Source organism: Nannospalax galili, unplaced genomic scaffold, assembly GCF_000622305.1.
Source record: "Nannospalax galili isolate Female #2095 unplaced genomic scaffold, S.galili_v1.0 scaffold65, whole genome shotgun sequence".
Classification (NCBI taxonomy): Eukaryota; Metazoa; Chordata; class Mammalia; order Rodentia; family Spalacidae; genus Nannospalax; species Nannospalax galili.
The window spans coordinates 813,763-835,090 of record NW_008353294.1 but is presented as its reverse complement, the minus strand read 5'-3'; positions in this window follow the sequence as shown (position 1 = coordinate 835,090).

The following is a 21,328-nucleotide window of genomic DNA, read 5'->3' as shown; positions in this document are numbered from 1 at the left end:
CCCATCTTCATATCCATTACTAGTCTTTAACCTCCATTTTATACTAAACCCACTTAAAGACTCATGACTTCTCTATATATAGATATTTAACTTTTTATTTTGTGACGTGCATCAATCATATTAACCTACTATTTGAAATTAAAATCCCCAAATGATTACTCATTTGTGTTTTTTTCCCTCTCTCTAGTCTCTCTTGCTTATATTTTTCATGAACCAAAACTACATAATTTTGTTTTTTATCAGCTCAGTTAATCATTATCTTTCTCTAATGCTTAGAACACTTCATTTGGACTTTAGTTTTATTTCTTATCCTCAGTATTTTGCAGCTCTGGTTTATCATTCTTCCAGCATTATTTTCTTAATTGATTCTTGCCTGTTTAAGAATTTACACTGGATTGCTATATTCTACTGAGTTAATTTTAACCCTAATTTCATTTATTTTCTATTTTTTTTCTTTTTCCATTGCCTCACATAGATCATCTACCACTGAATATCTCTCTAAAATGTGAAAAATTTGACAGTACATAGCTATAATGTCTTATTTTCATAAATCGTGCTTTGCATTGATAGCTGAAGAATGATAGATCACTATCTCAACTGAAGCTGTTCATATTAGATAATATTAACATGGCCATATATCTCTATGCTTATAACAGCACGTGATTGGCAATGAGCAATTTCTTATTTTTTTTTTCCATCCATAGACGAGAATTCAATCTGGAAGTTATTTTTAATTCTTTAATTAAAATGTAAATTGAGCAGGATTGTGGGAGAAAAGATATGAAAGTCAAATACATAAATATGATTTTTAATTATTTTAATTATGTGTATGTCAAGGGGAGGTATGTGCACATGTGTGTCACAGTACCTACACAGCTTCCCTTCCTTTGTGAGTTACTAGGCAGTGGAATCTACTACAGTGCAGACCTTCATGCTTATCTGAGCTTGCTTCTCACTCACAATCACTGAATAAATTTGATACACCTCCTTTCTGCTCTCTGAATAATCAAGAGCAATTAGCTTCATGGTCATAACTTATACAAAGATCGTTACCTGTAAGTACGAGGTGAAGAGTCCTTTTTTAAATTTACTTCTCATTGAATAGGCTTTATAGTTTAGCACAGCTTTAGGTTCATAGAAAAATTGAAAGCATGCAGCATTTACTATGTACTTCCTCTCCTCTGATTCAACCAACATCAACAGCTTCTTGCCCTGCCAGTATTTGATTGTACAACAGTGTATTCCTTATGGCAAATGAGCATACAATGACAAGCCCTTACCTGTCACATTCTGCAGTTTAAACTCAGGTTCATTCTTAAAAGTCTACTTTCTTTGGGTTTTGGTAAACATAATACCATATATCCACCATTGTAATATCATATACAATACTTTCATTGACATCAAAGTTCCCTCTACCTAGTTACCACTCCTTTTCATTGATTTTATCTCTAGAATTCTTTTTAAAGAAAGCACATTGTAAAGTTTTGTCCTTCCAAATAAAGTTATTTTATTTTAAATAAATGACCTTTCAATTAACAGAATGCAGTTATGATCACCTTATACTCACATTATATTGTAATGCAAAGCATTGCTACACAGTTGGGAAATTTTTATAGATTTATTATCTCACAATTTCTCCATATCAAGTCTAAGCCCAGTTTAAGTGGCTCTCTGTATAGAGTTTCACATGATGAAAGCAAGGTATCACCATGTGCATTTCTCATCTGTTATTGTAGAATTGTGGCTGATTTCAGTCAACTTGAATAGGCAGTTAGTTTTCCAAGGCCATTCAAATTGTTGGCAAAATGTATTCCCTTATAGTTGCATGATCAATGATGGTTTTTTCTGACTGTCAGCAGGAAGCCTCCTTCAATTCTGGAGGCATCCAGTAGTTCCCAGAATTTGTCCATAATCCTTTGTCAAGTGGACTTCCCAAACATGGCCATTTAACTGTATCAAGGTTGCTTATAATGTCCTATTTAAGATCTTAATCACATTTGTAAAAGCTGTTCACCTTTCCGATGATCTGTTTCAAAGGATGTCACAAGTGATGTTCATGCCTGAGGGGAAGAAACAGTTAAGTACAAGGTTTGGATTTCAGAGAATAGGACTTCTGAGAACCACTTTAAGGCCTGCCCATGGCTCCAAGAAATATAACTATGTTTTGTGTGGTTATGATCCTGGGCTTTTGGGTAACTCATCTTTGGGTTATAGTGCTGACAGTGTCAAATGTTAACTTTGTGAGGTAAGTCAATCACTGTCCATCTAATAATACCAAGTTCTTCACATGCAAAATGTGGGTAATAAGTCTGACGTCATGGGGATGAGTGCATGAGTCACCCTTCTGCAGCCCTCAGCACTACACATCACAAAACATAAGCCCTGACACCTGAAAATAGTTTATCATTGCATTGTTAGAACTGAAAAAAATATGGATCTTATATAAATAATCATTCGTCTTTCTCCAAAGAAAAGAAATTCTTAAGTTATAAATGTTTAAACACAGTTAATTAAATTCTAGAAATAAATAAGAAAACACAAACTAGATACCTAACTCTATTGATTCTTACTAAGATCTTAATGCTAAGCCCAAACTTGTAAAAGGGAATGTTTTATACCTATAAATAAATAACTTCCACAAAATCTTGTAAGAATTTTCCTGTATACTTTCAATCTTTGTGTACATTGGAATTAGAACCTAAAGGAAGTAATTACATCTGTCAATTTATTTATATTCATACTACGTTCTCCGGGGTTTTCTATATTTTCTCTTTTTCCCGGAACTGCATTTGCTTTTTTTCATTTGCCTTCAGATTTCAACTCTTTATAGCAGCAGTTAAATATTTATAAAGCTTAAGCTACAGATTTCCTTTGAAAACTACTATAAAATCGAAAAGTGAAACTGAAAATCAAGTGATAACAGCAAGAACAAATATATTAACTTGTTGAATCCTGGAAAGCATGAATATATTTTGTAAAACTGATTTTCAAGCCCTGTTCTGAAATTATGCCAGCTGTATTTCTTCTCCTCATACTTCTCAAATCTATTTTGAAAATGACACCAGAAAAAATTAATGGTGACAATTTCAGAAACTACCACCTCTATTTGGTAGTAAATTTCAGCTGTAATTTAAGAGTTTCCGTTCCTTGCTTCCAATGTTCTACAGGAAGGAACAAAGTGTGGAAAGTGGAACTGGTGTTTAATAAGAGGAAGTCATGTATGAATCTTTTACTCTTTAGAACTGGGGATGGAGCTCGGAGCATTGTGTAAGCCAGGAAGCACACTACCCCTGAGTTATGCCACCATCCCTATGTAAAATCCACTTTCCATAAGTTTTATAAATGCTTTATTTAATTCCTTCCCTTCATCAATTGTGTGAGTTGTGGCTAAGATAAAGGGAACTGCTACAAATTGTGATTAATTCTAAAACTATATTACATTCCATTAAACTTTATGAACCTTAGATTTTTATTTCCTAAAACAAGATAAGCTCACTATGCAATGCATATCGAACCCAAATGTCTTTTTCAAATATATTTGGCCTGAGAGATGAATCGGCAGTTGAGAACATTGGCAACTCTTGCAGAGGACCCAGGTTCAATTCCCAGCACCCACACAGCAACTAACAATCCGTAACTCCAGTTCCAGGGGATCTGACACCCTGTTCTGACCTCCATAAGCATTGCATGATATGGGTGCACTTATATACATGCAGGCAATGCACTCATACACATAAAATAAAATAACAAATAGCAAATAAAATACTTTTTAAAATATTTGATTATTTTTGGTTTGAATGAAGATACCTATGATGTAAAAGGAGGATTTTTAAAGTAGTTTTAAGAAATCTTTCACCTCTGCACTAAAGCTTTAGTAAGTTATTGTTTGTGTCTGTGGTTTTGGAGCTAGGCTTACATTACTTGAGATGTAAAAAAACACAGAAAAATAAATGTGACTATACTTCACAATGCACAAAAAATCTGTATTACCATTGGTAATTTCTCAAGTTGTCTTTCAAAATGGGAAAAATACTATCAAACTTTAGCTTTGTCTTATAAACTCTACACAATGAGAGCTACATGTGAGTTGCCAAAATCTACATTTGGGAGCCCCTTTGTCATTGCTTTTGGATTGTAGTAACCATCAGAAATATTCTTAATTTACTTATTTTTATTCTATGTTCATGAGTATCTTGCATGCATGTATGTAAGTACACAACATGCATATAATGCCCATAGAGGGCAGAAGAGTGTGTCAGAGTCTCTGGAACTGATGTAACAGGCAGTTGTTAGCTGCCATGTAGATACTGAGATCAGAACTCAGACCCTCTACAAGAACAACTAGTGCTCTTAGCCACTGAGCCATCTCTCCAGCTCCATCAGGAATACTCTTTAGCCCTACTAAAATATCTGTCCTTGCCAAATTCTACTAGTTATTTAAAAAGAGTTTCAATTTAACACACTATTACCATCTAGCTTATATACATTTTCTTTCTGTGGAGTCTCAGTGTTCATTGTAATTTTATTTTTGTATATTTATTTCAAAAGCTAGATTGTGAGTGACTAGGAAGTATAAAGGTATTTTACACTCTAATTTTTGTTACATATATATATATATATATTAGTGTGTGTGTGTGTGTGTGTGTGTGTGTGTGTGTGTGTGTGTGTGTTGCATGTCATGGTGAATATGTCAGAAGACAATGTGCAGAAGTCAGTTTTCACCTTCCACTATGTGGGTCCTGGGAATTCAACACAGGCTAGGTGGCAAGTACCTTTTCCAGCTGAATCACCTTGCCATCTGCATTCTAAACACCTAATGAATGCCATTGAACAGTTATTCCAGAATGATTTTGAACACTATATCATTGTGATTTCTCCAGCCTATAAAATTTTTCCTAACACTTCCTTACCTGACACTATATTCTCTTTTGCTTTGGCTAAGACTTAACTGCCTTTGGTTCCTTAGTCATTGACAATGTTATTTGAAAGTTCTGTTAAGCTTATTAGAATAATAGTTCTTTATGCCTCCCAGGACACCTTGTTTGAGATGCTTCTTTCCAGGATCATGTTGTACTTCAATTTCTATATTTAGAAATCAGAGTGTCAAGAATTTATCTTTAAATATAGTAAGTATGGTGGTCCAATGAGACAGGTGAAGCTGAAAACATTTACAAAATCTTGACACTCCCCAGATACCAAAGTTCTCTCTGCTACTTAACAGGAAACAAGGCAAGAAGCATGAATTGGAGAATTTAATTTCCATGGCTGCCCAAACATAAATTAATTGTACTATAGACATTAAAATTCTTTCAGTTTTTGTATTTATTAATAATATACTATTAGTGAATAGCAAATTTATCTGTAGAATTTGAACTTATCACCAGGAAATTCAGTGGCTAAGACTTTATATGAAGTAAGAAATATAATACCTCATATTCTATTACTATAATATATTTAACTTTTCACAAGATCTCATTTCAAAATCTCTTATGAGATGTTGACACAGAAAAATAACTTAAAAACTAAATTTTGAGGTTAGGTAGAATAACTGTAGAGCTATTTTTAAAATATACATATTGAGATTACATTTTGAAACCTGTAGAAAAAGTCATATAATTAGTAAGAAATTTTGAGAAGATCAAAAGAAGTAAATTCAATAATAAATGAAGTTCATGAAGGTGGGGACAGGCAGAGCCAATCTAACAGACTGCAAGTGTCTCTGACATCCTCCTGCTTCCTCTAACTGCTGCTGACTGTAGGTTTAAAGGTTTATCCCAGGTGCTGAACTTCAAAGAGCGAGGGGACGTTGTCCACATCCCCTTCACCCAAGTTAAGGTACAAGAAGCAACACAGCAGTCCTGTCCTTTATAAATGAGGACTAAGTTGAGGCACTCTCAAAACTTCTCATAATATATGCATGTAAGGTGTTAATCATGCAAAGAATGTGTTCACACAGAGGCAGGAAATCATAACCAAGTAGCAAAAACCCTGTAAGACTTTCAGGAGAAACTTCCCAGGTTCTTAGTCACAGAATATATTCCATTCCCAGATTATAAGCCATGAGGAAGTGCACACGAAAGCTTGGTTTACATGGAGACAGAAAACTTTTCCAGTGAGATTATTTTCATATTCTTCTGGTCATGCTGTCATCATAAGCCTTATTTCATATTATGGTCATGTAATGCTTGTCATCCCACAAGTACAACCCTAATCAAGTTTCATTCTGACTAATTACATTGTTGAGCACAGCTGTTTTTTGTTTATGCATGGGACTTTGTTAGAGAGAAACTATGCAAATCACATTCTACTCAGGAATTACTATAAGGTAGGAGCCATATTCTCCCAGGAGCACACAGCTTCTACTGAGATCCCCACTGTGCTGCTTGGGCTACCTGCACTTCCAGATGGACTGTACTTCACAGCCCTTCTGGGATCAATGTTCCTGCTCCTTCCTCTCTTTGTTCTGAGATCTTGTCAGTTAAGCTCTCTTTGGTGGTTTTTGAATTTTTTCTCCTTTTCCTTCTGAAGCTAAAATTCTGATATATATACAGGTCTTTTACCATCTTATGCCTCATTTCCTTCTGAAAGGCAACTCTATGCCAGTTAATCTTTTTTTATCCTCACTAGGTCACTCTTAAGAGAGAAATTTGGCTTCTCCTAGGACTCCTGTACTTGCAAAATGTAGTCCAGGTTGGTTTAAATTGCTCAGGCAACATTTGTTTGATTACCAAAAATATTGAGTTTATTATTTCAATATGATATATGTATGTGCATATATTTTTGTCTTGTTTTGGTTATAGACCTAAAATGTTGACTTTCCCACATGGGAAGATAATCACACTGATCACACAAGATATGAGAGCTGACAGCACACACTGGGAGCTCAAATGATGCTCACAGGAAGAATCGGCCACTGCGGCACATTTCTCTAACCCCAACACTTTAGAAGTTGAGGGAGAAGGATTGTGAGTTTGAGGCCAGCACGGTCCGTACAGCGAAACACTACTTCAAAACACAAATTGCAAAAGATATGCAATAAATACATATACCAAGATAAAATAAATACGAGGGGCAGGTCTTGGCTTCATGGGAGGATGTGAAAATACTCTCCAGTGATATCTTTGATATCCCGCTGGCCATGTGTTAATGCAATCTGTAGCAAGCAGATCTTGGTAACCCATTGACTGGTGTAGCTCTACAAAACAGGAAATAACTATCACTAAAAGTGAATCAATTTTCGACCTTATAGAGAGTCATAATCACTAGCTAGCTGGCTCATCTTTATTTTCATTAAAAGTATTACCACGTTTCCTGATTTCACAATATGTAATCATGGTGCTCTCCCACTTGAACTGTAAAATAGATGCCTGCATCCTTATCCTTACTCTCTGGGGGTGGGGGGAGGGGGCAACTCATAGAATTGGTGAAATTTCATTGAGGAATTGGTAATCAGCATTTGCAAGACAACATTTCCTTCTTCTTATGACAGAGTTACCAACAGAAAACATGTCTTCTGTAGTGATTCTCTAGGTTGTACATTTTAACACTCAGTATTCTGACACAAGGAGGCTTATGTTGGTTCAGCGCTTCTTTGAAGCCAATGGATAGGAACTTCTAACACTGAAGTTCAGGGTTGAGACATTTTAAGAACAGTGCAGTATTTTTCCTTCCTTGCTGTCTTGAAATCCTTAATCATGCTTGAACAGAGTCTTCTCACCATTTTGTGCAAGGTCTCACAAATTATCTTGCTAATCATGAATTTGCCACCAAGCCTTTAAATTATACCCTGTTCAGATCACTTCTCTGCTCAAGACACAACAAAGACTGCCAGTATGTTTCAGAATAAAATGCAGAAGATGTACACTGACCCTCTGGAACCCGCCTGACCTTCTTCCTGTTCTTTACCTTTCCCTTTTTCTAACATTTTCTAGTGGCATCTTCATTTGTCACAATCATCCCAGCTGGCTTCTCAGCTCCTGTACTTATGTTTATAATGAATTCAAACCAAAGTGAAGAAACGATAAATGATACCCACTGAGTTTCCTGTGTCTTAAATACTGTAATGTTTTTGTCTATTAATTAATTTTAATCTATCACCTTCAATTCAATGCACTGTGTTTTACCTGTTGTCCTAATCTTTGTGTTTCTAATTGTTATAAGCCTGCCATTTTCAGGTGTATAGAGATGCTTGGTCTCTTATTTTACCACAGTCATACCTTCATCTTGGGAGAAAATAAATATGCCTAATTAATCTCAATTACTACTCTTCCTCTGAGAAGAGATTAAATATATGTTATGCTCCACAAATCTGTGGGGATCCACAACAAAACTGATAGATAGGCTATAATTAATTCATTTTTAAGTTACATGATTATAAACTCCTTGTTCTGTTATCTCGATTTTTGTTCAAATGAAAAACAAGGTCAGTGACCAAAGCTTAAGCCAAGCACTTAAATAAAGCCTAAGCACTAGCACTTTTACAAATTAGAATGTACTAGCATGTAAAACAATATAATTTCACAAAAATTTCAAGGTATTTTTCTATAGATGAGTGAATATACAATTTGAAGCCATATCTATTTACCAGTCTCTAGACTTTATTTCCTATAAAATTATAGCTCCAATATTCAACTTGTTTTATGCATTTGTCATCTACATTTTACTTCGTAATTATTTATGGGAAAATCAGTAATAGGTTAATGAGATAAATACACTGCTAAAACTTGATTTTTTTGCCTGCGTAGTAATGAATTTCATTATTCGAATGGATCTATCAAGTGAACCATAAAAATGAGCAGCTCTTCTGGATGTAATACAAATGTAGTGCATGCCGTTTTCAGCTCTACTGAACTAATGAGGCACCTCACAAGGGTTCCAGTCACAGGAGACCTGTGAAGAGGGTCAAGATCGGTGTGATCATTGTTTGACAAGGCAAAAAGCTGACAGGGTTGGTTCCGTTCTGTAAAGCGCACTTTAGACCTGCTTTGTTTCCCTGCTCTCAGCTGTGTTTTCTTGCCTCTCTCATGCCTCTTATGTATTTCCCTGGGAAATAAACAGATGAAACCTAAGAGGTGATTCTCAGCAATTATCTCTGCATAGCCTTACTTTCCCCCAGGCATTCTTCATCCCTGAGCAGCTCCCTTCCAGTCATTTCTCCCACAGATGTGTCTTACACTAACACTTTATGGGACAAATTGCAAATTTCCATAAACATATACCAGCATTAAGGACTTGAAAACAAAATTTTTAAAGTCTGAAATTCGCTGCTATTTCCAAGTGTAATTAACCATACGTGATACGCTAAGGTAACTTATTTATCAAATAAGCGATCAAACACATGTGTAACTATCCTGATGCATACTCTCCTGAAATGTTCTTCTCCCTAAAATATCTAATATTCAAATAACTTAGGAAAAAACAAGTTTCACAAGGGAAAATCCGTGAATACAGCTGCCTCCCCTCCCCCAACTGTTGCTTTGTTTCTTACTGTGGAAAATCTAGGAAAATTACAAGGATTCTCACGAGTCCTTTCTGCTGCTTTTGTTTTCCGTTTGTTCTAGAAGGAAGGGCATCCCCTGAACCCTCCTTCCCCTGCCCCTGTTAGAAGTACAGCCTCAAAACTCTTCCCTGTGAGAGGTAACACAACCTGAGTATCTCTGAAAACATTTTTACTACTGGGTGTAATGCTTTTAAAATTTATCTCAGTTCATTATCATCTTACTAAGGTTCCCTTTACCAGATGCCACCCTCTTCACAATGTACATACACTAAGGTCCTCACCTCTTTAGAGAAAAATATCCTAAAATCTATGGTCTATTGTTGCAATTTCTAGCTCCTTGTGTCATTTTCTCAGTGCCTCTCCTCCTCTTAGGCTTAAACCCCATTGTGTGCTTGCCACTGTTCTTGTCAGAGATGACTTAAAACATCCACACTCCAAGCCAATGCTATTTTCCTGCACTGTGTCACACAGGATTGCAAAAAGAAAAAGATATGATATTAAATTCAAGTAAGACTGAGCACAAGCATAATTTAAATAAGTTGAATGCAATATAACTCAAGGAATGTCAAATGCAAGGTTTATTTACAAGTGGTTGGATGATTCTGAAAAAACCTACAGATACAGCATATAAGGTCAATGTGGGAAAACTATTTACCCTATTCCAGTAACGACGAAGGAAAGAAATGTTTACTAATCAGAAAGAGTCATGGGCAGTGGGTCACTTAAAGACATGGACACCTGGAAAAAGGCACAGGCACTTAAAGAAGGACACAGGCCCCTAGACAAAGAAGGACACAGGCACCTGGAGAAGGACATAGGTACCTGGGAAAGGTCAGAGTTTCCTGGAGGATACAGGCAGTGGAAGTCTAGCTTTTAAGTAATTCAAAAAATAAAGCCCTGATTTACTCATATCCCTCTTCACAATCAGCTTGCTTGTGGGAGATTCACATTAGTCCACATGTTTCAGCCTTCTGGGTTAGAGTTCCTGCAGGAGGCTGAAGACTAATTATGACAGGTTAAATAGTATACTCTATATACAACCCTCCATGTCTGCAGTTTACGCATTGGCCACTCCATATTTCCAGAAATACTTTCCTCCCTCATCCTCCACACCAACACGTCTTTCCATGCTTCTAAACCACCAACTTCTTTTTCTCTTATATTCAAATTTTTAAACTCAGCAGGTAGATATTAGGCATTCTCTTTCTACATAATTTCATTGTAAGGGCCAAAGTGCTAGGAACTTTCAATTTCTGGTTCTAGCCTTGGATTCCTAACAAATCTTAAAATTCCCAGAATTTTATTTTTTTAAACTTTGAAACTTTTATTTTGTGTTTACTTGTGTGTGAGTGAACCCGTAGAAGCTAGGGGTTGATTTTCTCCTTCTGTGACATTTCACCTTGCCTTCCTAGAAAAGTTTTTTCCTTCCTTGTCCTCCCCTAAGGATTCTTCCATGTTTCCAGCCCTTTCTGAGGTCAAAGGATCATAACAGCAGCCAATCAAATAACCCAGGATTTATGAGGCCTGCTTATGTCCTCTCCCTTGCTGTTATTCCTCAAATGACCCAAAAGGCCTTGCTTTCCTCCAAAGCAGACATTGCAGCTGCAGCAACAATAGATCTTCTTCCAGTGTGCCTGCTGGTAGTGGCCCTCAAAGAGGATGAACTGAAGAACTGCCAGGATAGAAGCAGTGGTTGGCCTGCTCTGTGAGGTGGATCTTCTGGTGGCTGGGAAAATAGATCTTCTTGTTAAAAGTGAAAAGACAGTGAGAGCAGTAGCAGACCTTTGATCTTCAGAGTTTCACTAGAGGAGGCTCCACAGTTAGGCAAGTTGGTCCTGTTCAATGGTCCTTGGTTCATACCCACAAGTCTCTGGATGGACCTCTGGTGTCTGAACATGGGTGCTTGGAACCCTGTTGTAGTTGGGATCTTCACAGTAGTCCCCTGGCTTCTAAACACAAGCATCTGTTTTTGGTGTATCTTCTGGTGGAATTTGACCTCAGACCAATCCTGGAAGCACGTTCCACACATGGGTCATGAATGAGGCCTATAATTCAGATAAGTGTGTCAGTGGTGGCTCAGTCCAGAGCATCTTGGTATGTCTTGCCACAGAGCAGATAATACAAAGGCTTCTCTGCAGGATGTGAGTCCTAGTAGCTGAGAGCTTACAGCACGCAGTCTGCTTGGAGCTGAAAGTAAGCTGGCCGTGGCTAAGTAGGTGGGCATTCTTACTGTTGGCTTCTTGACATCATCACTGAAATTTCAAATTTGACATACAAAGTGCGAAAACCGCCCTATCTCCTTCCAGCCTTGACCAAATGGTCCTTTTTATAATTTTCCCTATATTTATAAACAGAACTTATCTGCCTAATTATTCAGCCTTGTTTAAAAGGCAGACTCATTCTGACTTGTGTGTGTGTGTGTGTGTTTTTTTTTCTCCCATGCAGTGCAACCAATCCTTGAATTAGTCATGTAACTTCTACCTAAGTTCGAACTCTTAGTAAGTGAAGCCTCTTTATATGTCACTACATCTCTGGTATACCAAAAACTCTGTATATGTATGAAAATATCCAAATGAAACCTATTATTGTATAAGCTAATAATAATAGATAATATATACTACTAATAAAATCTTTAATTATGTGTGAGTTCAGTGACATCAGGGAACTCATGTAAGTTGCTCACAACTATAAACACCTAGAAGAATAAAGCTTGTTCACAGCAAATAGTGATATTTTATGTAGGCTAACAGAATGCCCAAATTTCAGTACTCCTTCATTGTATTTCATATATGACAGAAGATGGGTAATGTCTTGAGAAACGCTAGGAAGGGCTTTCTATAAAGAAGGAGGAAATAACTGTAGACAGGTCAGAAGATCTGAGGGAAAATGGAAGAAATAGGTACTGAACAAGTGTTCAGAATTCCAGTATGGGCAAATTTTCTCATCCAAAGCAAAGAAGAAAATGCAAGCACAAGTCCTCTTGGACTTTGATCAGAATACATGATTCATGATTGCAAACAACACTATACTTTCCTAGGTACCATATCCTGGGATCAGATTGTCAGTTGAATTCATAAGACACAATAATTTCTTTTCTTAAACTAGGTTTATTTAGCTTAAGGAGTTATGGCAGGCAGGAAACAATGTATATTATGTAGCATAAATAGCACAGATACAGGTTCAACAACTGCAAACTTTCAAATTCTTCCATCCATCAAATGGTCACAAATAATGATGATGGTTATGTGTCCTTAAACTTCACCCAGGGCAGTTATCACCTATAAGCTTTCTTTCAGCTTTTACTCCACACCAATGCACTCAGAAGGATATGATCTTTGGATTAGCTGCATGTGGTCAAATTTAAATAGTTAATAGTCATTAATACTAGTACTGATTGTATAAGCTTTTGCTCTGGAATAGTTATGGGCTACATTTCCACTTACCGTGGATCCTGCATATCTTTCAAATTATATGAGTTACAGTTGCAAAGATTATTTGACCAAAAGTAAAGAATCTTGTCATTTCATAGGATAGATGAGTGGAAAATTTTTCAAGTATATATAATTTGAAGCTCTTTCCCTTTTGTGAAAGTAGATGGAAAGGAAAAGGAAATGTTAGATAATAATGTATTCTATATGTATATTATATATGCTGCATATAACCAACATAAATAAGTTAGTTAGAAAGTTAAATATTTTACAACATGGTAAATGGGGGCTGGAGAGATAGCTCAGTGGTTAAGAGCACCACTTAGAGCTTAAGAGCACCACTTAAGAGCTGCTCTCACAGAGGACCCAAATTTGAGTCCCAGCACCCACATGGTGCCCAACAACCATCTGTAACTCCAGTTTCAGGGGAATCCAATGCCCTTTTCTGCCTCCATGGGCATTGCACAACACAGGTGCACTAACACATGTGAAGGCAATACACCGGTGCACATAAAATAAAAATAATTTTTAAAAATGGTGAACAGAAAGCATGATAAATTTTGTCCTTGGAGGTGACAATCCAATCCAGTTGTGACTGGATTGTGATATCTAATGATGATCCAGTTGATTTTTAGTACATATTTTTTGAAGAACAGTGTACATCTTTCTCCGTGCCCTTGGTCTAGCCATACTATTATATAAATACACAGACAATTGCTACAAGAATACTTTCACCCCAGGTGAAAAATAGAAAGTAAGTCTATAGAGATATTTTTTTCATTAATCTGATTTTCATTCTCTAAGAAGTAAGAGCTTCAGTGGGTATTCATAAGCACAGTTGCATGTGCCAATTAGATTGGTAGATGGTGAGCTGGAAAGTTAGAACAATTAGAAAATTAGATAAGGTGTGAGATGAGTAAGAGATACCAAGAACAAATAAACTGAGGCATGTTTCTTCGGTTTGTAATTTGGGTCCAAGGAGACAAATATTTCTTTCCCAGTTGAGACAAAATTACTTGGATGACAAAAAATTGTTCCATTGACTACTTTTAGGTATCATAAACTACCAAAAAGGATCCCACCAGAGGCAGAGTTTCAAATTTCTGCTGAACCATCTTCCTTAAGTTCTGTGGCGTGCTTTGTTGTTCCCGGCCTGTCTGATTTGTTACATCTTATTACGGAGAATTGTTTCATTTCTACTATGATTATTTTCTATTGTTATTTACTTGTCCCATCCACACTTGCATTATCTTGACATATTTTATTATCTAGAAAGATTATTATCATCAGGCGAACAACAAATTGCATCCTAGCACTAAAAATCAACCTTATTCTATGAAGGGATGCCTTCTTTATTCCTCTAAAGAGAACAATACATCATGTATAATGAAGCATAAATCCCATTTGGGTCACAGTTTCAGATGTAAAGAGATGTGAAGAGATAGAAAGTGAGAATAACAACTGGAAGTCCTTGTGTATCTTTTCATCTTCTAGACTGTCAAAAAAAATGGAAGTTTGTACTGAACACAATGTCTATAATTACAGTGCTAGTTGCCATAAAGAATTACTGTGACTGTTAAAAAGATAATTAAAGCTACTTTACAATTCAAATCTTTGTTCAGCTACCTTGTGAAATCCAAATGAATGCTAATCTGACCTTATATTTCTTAAAGCCACTCTGCTTTTTAGCATTTTTTGAAGATTTTTATTATGGAAAGTGACAAATACTTACAACATCTTCAAAATGATTAGACATTAAACAGGCACTTCACCTACCACCCAGCACACACTGAAGAAGTTTAGAGAGCATAAAACTCATCTTTCTAAAGCACCTAACATTTTCACATTCTGGAGATGGAACAATTTACACAAATCAGAGTTCTTGTGTCACTCAGACTCTAGAGGAAGAACAGCTAGCACTCACATTAGATCACTGAGGACAACATAATAAAGGTAGGTACAGGGGTGAATTTGGGAAACTAGCAAGGGATAGTATAGTTTCCTGGACTTCACTATCTGTATGACCTTGGAAGTACACTTCCTGTGCAATTGTAAGGAAAATGTCTAGTCTCTTGAGACAGGGTTCCCCTGCTCATAAATTCTAGCAAATGGATCTGTTAATTACAGAAAGGCAGCAAGGAGCAACAGAAACCCAGGAAACAGGGAAGCCTATGGTTGATGGAGTCTTAGTTGTCTATGACCTACTTACTTTCCAGTTGAGAGACCTTGGAAAGTCCTGGTCTTTACCTCTGGGGCTATGTGACAAGGTCTGGTAAATCAGCACAGGACATTCTGTTCTAGAAGGCACTACAACAGGTATCTCTAGCAAGTGTCTCATTATCTCAGAATGTTGAGTTTCCAGAATATTTTATAATGATCTTTGACAGATACCTGTGAAAATAAAAGAATTGGGTCACCCAGAGAACTCTCCTGTAGGTCTAGAGGGACAGGAGATAGAGCAATTATCAGAACCAGAGTAACTATTTGGAGAGAGCTGCTAAATGTGTGTGGCTTTCACTAAAGGCATATGTCTAATTCCCTGTGACTTGGCAGAGTGAGAGTCAACACAATACATACTCCATGTTCCCTTAATTGTGTATGTGCTACTAGGGATTGAACCCAGGGCATCACAATGCTGGGCAAATACTCTAACACTGAGTTACATCCTGTCTTACCTTTGATTTATTAATGACCAATACCTGCCTTCTTTATCTCAAACTTCCTGGAAAACCATGGAGCAAACAGAGTGATGAAATTAATGTCTCTATTCTTGCAGATGACACCAGACTGGGGAAAATAAAAAATGGACCTGCAAGAAGAAAAATATAATACACTGAGCAATACACAGTTCATTTGGGAACAATATTCTAGTAAAGACTGGCAATGTATGATTCCTGTAGTATCATAACCCCTGACTCCAAAGTTTTCAGAGTTAACTTTGAAACTTCTCTGGATCTTTTATGTCAGGAATATTTTTCTACAGCATTTTAAAGTATAATTTACAATTATTACCATATCTGATACCATGAATAACTTGAGACAGTAGATATTATTAGCAAATGGTAGCTTAGAGAATTTAAAAATGTTGGTCTGGGCCATATGGCTATGAAATTAAAAACAATGAATGGAAAGGAGAAGGTTCTAGAGTAAATGTTATTCACATTGCTCTCTATGTACATGCCAGATAATGTTCTAAGCACTTTACATGCATGAATAGAGTGTGAATTTTACTTATTGCTACTGTCTTCATTCCATTGCTTAGGAACCTCAGTCAGAGACGTAGTAAGGATTTTGTTCAAGATCACACTACTGGTGTCAGGCTCCATCTTCAAAGCATTTGGTGTCAGAGTCTTTGTACCAGATCAGAATTTGCATCAGCATTGTGCATGTGTGCTGGTTGTCTTAAGCAGGAAGTAAACAGCACCACAGAAATAAATATTAAGCTTGGATTCAAGCGTTGTCTTTGAAATAAATTGAAAGGATGGATATATGTCAGTATGGAATGAGTGGAATTGTTCTAAATTGAATGTACATTAAATTGTATATATCTTATCAAGGGAACACTTAGAGATAATGCCAATAAAATTGAGTTTTGTCACAAGATAATGATTTCCTGCTGTTATATAACCATGAACGTGGGCCAAGTTGTTTAGTTTTCAAAGCAGGGAAAATCAATCATGGAATTATATACTAAAACAGTGAATTTAACTCTATTATACAAAATGATGAGTGTTGATTTAATAATTTTGCTTGATGGATGTTTAAAGGGGACTATGACAGATGTTCTGCACCACATCAAGCTAGAGGCATACTGGAGGCTTAGAAAATATACCTGTTGTATGTTTCACCTAATCAAAAACAGCCATCCATAAAAGTGATGAGGTTGCAGTCCTGTACTAATCTGCACCTATCTGGATGGAGATGATTTATGACCTATTAAGGGTGCTGTGGTTTTTAACTTTAATCAAGGAATAGTGGTCAATGAAGCAGCAATAAGGTATAAGAGGGCAGAGTGTATATACAGTGCTTAAAAATGTGAACTGACAGCAAAACAACTTCAGAAAGGTCTATTTTACTTGGTAATAATCACAACTTGACTTTCATTTAACTCTGTGTAGTCATTGTTTACTTGTGTCTGAAATGGGAAATCATAGGCTAGAAGAACACCTCCCAATACACAATAATACATATTTGTGAGAATATATTAAAGAACACCTACTATTTCAATATTTGTTATTGTTTTCAAAGTGGTTTCCGAATATTCATTCAGTATTCACTTGAAGTATTTATCTACGAGGGGAATTGTGGTTCTATACTGATGAACAGAGGAAAGTGAGGAATGAAAATGTTTCATGAATAAAAACCATGAATAAAAAGTCAGGTGTTCTGATTCACACTCCTTATACATTTATCCACTTACACCATAAGACACTTTATCCTTGCAAAATTGCTTTGTTTTAAACAATATATGGCTAACAGTAGCTTGTTCATTTTCAGAAGCGTTAGCCTAAAATAAGAAAGTTTGTAACTTCAAGTGCTTTCCAAAGCTAAGGTATACAGTCAGTGCAGATACTTTTCAAAAATCTGGAAGTCAATGTTTTATGCAAAACAAACTGACTACATGATTATGAATTATAAGCAAGTTATAAAATTGAAGAGGTCTTTTGTTGGTTTTTGCTGATTTTTTTTTGTTTGGTTGGTTGGTTTTGTTTAGAGATATGATTTTCTCACTATGTAGTTGAGGCTGGCCTCAAACCAACCTCCTAAATAATATGATTACACGTGTCTTCTACTGTACAGCATAAATTGATTTTTACCATTCCCCAATTTGGGGTTAACAGTATCATATTTTTAAAGTTGATGAATAAATAGCATCCCTTTTCCTTTCCCATCTTCCAAGTACCTGAAGAACTAACAGAAGAGTGAGCTGATGAATGGAAGCCAACTATTTCCTGATAATGGAGAATATCCTTCATGTATGCAATAAAGTTGTCTTCTTGATAACAGATCACAGGTTTAGGGAGAAGTACCTACCTATTTATAGCAGGGCAAGAACAAGACAAGCCATTTCAGGTATGAATTAATTATCTTCTCTAATAGTTAAAGATCAATCCACAGAGGACGCTTTGTTAAGTTTACTACAAACTATATGTAGGGAACAAAAGGGCTTTCCTTTCAAACTCAGTGATGATGTAATCCACCACATCTCTTCTTGGGCAGAAGAACAAGACAAGCTATTTCAAGTATGAATTAATTATCTTTTCTAAGAGTTAAAGAACAATCCACACTGAGTGTTATGGCAGGTGGGTGGTGTTTTCCAACCTTTTTCCACAATTCTTAAGTCCACGATTATTACCTATTTACAAAATTAAGAGAGTCGGTACACAGCAAAAGCAGCCTCTGCATAAAAAAAAAGTCTCTGAATAAAAAGAAAGAATATTAACAGCAACAAACAAATACTGAAGGCTCTAATAGTTCAATTATTCCTGAATACAGAATTAAAATTAGACTGTATAGAGAAACTGATTCCTAGGTTGACAGAAATTCTGTTCTTGCTTCTAGTAAAGTTAGGTAACTCTAATGGTGTGATAGTTTGAATGACAATGTATGCATAGGCTCCAAGTATTCGGGCATTTTTGTCCCCAGTTGGTGGTGCTGCTTTGGGAAGTCTTAGAAGGTGTGGCCATGTGGGAGGAAGCACATCACTGGAAGTGGGCTCAAAGAGTTCCTAAGCCTTGCCAGATCTCGAGTTGTGCTCTTTCTTCCTGTGCCTGTTTTAAGATGTGAGCCTCTGCTTTCTGCTCCTGCTCCAGCCACCTCCTGCCACCATGCCTCCTCGCTATGATGGACTGTAATTCTTCTGAAACTGTAAGCTCAAATAAACTCTTCCTCTTATAAGTTGCTTTGGTCAGTGTTTCTATCACAACAACAGAAAAGTAACTAATAAAAATGGGAAAATGATGAAATGAACAGCTTGTATTACATAGACTGTTCTTCTGATATTCTTGGTGGTTAGATCATTTGTTCACACATTGTATTATTAAATTAGAAAATATTTCTGGTCTTTCCTAGCTATAAAACCTATGAACCACAACAATAAGCAGCCCAACAAATTGTCTCTATTGGAGCAATAGTAACACTTTTTTCTTTGGGGGTAATCAACAGCTCTCTAACTGGATTTCAGGCCCTCTCAATAAGAGGGACTCCATGTATGGTACCATAAGCATCACCAAGTACACTTTCTTATTCCATCATCAAAGAAACTACTTCTTGCAAAAGATGGAGATTCTCACAAAGTATTGAAACTGATCAAACACAGAATATATGACTTAGAGGTGTCCAGCCTTAAGTCACACATCTCCAGTGCAATCACTATACTTACAGCTCAGGGAACGTCATTGAAGAGGAGGCAGAAAGATCGTAAGAGCCAGTGGGATGAGACACCTGTGGCTAGTTAATGTATTCTAGACATGGTAGAAAAGCTACAGTCATGAAATCTCCAAAGTATTGTAGCTCAAAAAGGTCTGCATGGCAAAATTAGCTGACAAGCCAATTTGGGTGTGGAAATTTTCACTTCAAAATGAAAAGCTATAGGCAATCATGAGTACAGAGGAAAGCAGTATCAATTTTCTCCATGGACACGCTCCCATAGAGGCTGTCTAATCCCAAGTGGGCAGCCCTAAACACAGGTACAATACATATAGCACCACACAATGGAGTCAGTGAAATATGTACATACATATATTTGTGTGTGTATATGTAAAACACTATATTATTATTGTTATACACATATGTGTGTGTGTAACAATAATAATAAAGATGAGGCTAAGAAATTGTGAGGGGGAGAGGGGAAAATTGGAGAAGCTGGGTGAGGATTGGGAGGAGGGAAACAATGCAAATATAACACTTCTGTATGAAATTCTAAAAAAATGATAAAATTAAAGTTTTTGATTTTTATTTTCTGATTTATTTTTGAATTAATTTTGTCAATTGACATAAAAACATAGTTATATAAATTATTATGGTATCATGTGCTGGTTTGATATATATATATATACACATATTTTGTAATGTTTAAATATTATTAAATTTATGTATGTTTTGTTATTCTATTTTTGGAACTGCACAGCATATTATTAAATATCTAATATTTAGTTATCTTTACTATGAAAGCACACCAGAAATTCTTGTTCATATTTACCTATAACTTAGTATTCATTGATTGAATTTTCCCATGACCTCCATCTCCCTGTTCTCTTCAGACTCTGATTGACTATTCTCTGGTCAATTTCTATGTGATCAACTAGGTTAGTTTTAACCTATGAATGGCAATACATGGTGTTGTCCTTCTGCACCTGGATTATTTCAGTTACTGAAATAACCACCAGTTCTGTCCTTACTGCCCCAAATAACAGGATTTTATTCCTTCTTATGAGTCAACATATTTTTACCTTGGTCTGTCAGTAGTACATTTTCTTTATCTATGCATCATTGAATAAACACTTCAGTCATTTCTGTTTCTTGGCTGTTGTGAAAGTACTGCAATAAACATGGAAGACCAAGCATCTCTTCAGTACACTGATGTCACGTTATTTCAGTACATGCCCAGCAGTGGTCTTTCTGAATCATGCAGTAAGATACCTCTTCTTTTCTTATGATTTTTGGTTTGGTTTTGTTATTAATTCTACATACAGGACTGGAGAGATGGCCCAGTGGTTAAGAGCACTGGCTCTTCTTGCAGAGGACCCGGGGTTCAAGTCCCAGCACCCACATGCTGGTTAACCATTGTCTGTAACTCCAGTTCCAATGGATCTGATGCCCTCTTCTGACCTCCACAGCCATTGCACATGGGTTCACTTACATGCATACAGGAAATACACGCATACACTACATCCTCACTAGCATTTGTTGTTTTCAGTCTTTTATTTTTTTTAATTTGTTGTTATTGAATTTATGTATATTTTATACAGAACATCTAAATCAATCTTAGTTATTTTTGTACCCCCTTTCCCATTGGCACCCTCCCATAGCCTCCCCACTGGAGTTCATACATTCTGTCATTTGTTTTAAGGCCTATTGTACATAATTAGCATCCCCAGAGGTTCCTCAGTGCAAGTTCATCTACTGAGTTCTAGTCAGTTTATCTAGAATCCCTCGCTTTAGGAATATAGCTCTTCCTCACCTAGCAGAAATTAGTTTTTAGTCTTTCTGATAACAGCCGTTCTTACTGGTATTGTCTTTATTTGCCCTTCTATGAAGATTGGCGATGTTTAACATTCCATTTGTATGCCTTCTACTGAGAAATGTCTAAGCCTATTACACATTTTTAAAACTTTTTCTTTTGCTTGTTCAATTGAGGCATTCCTAATAGTAAACTATTGTCAGGTGTATAGATGACAGA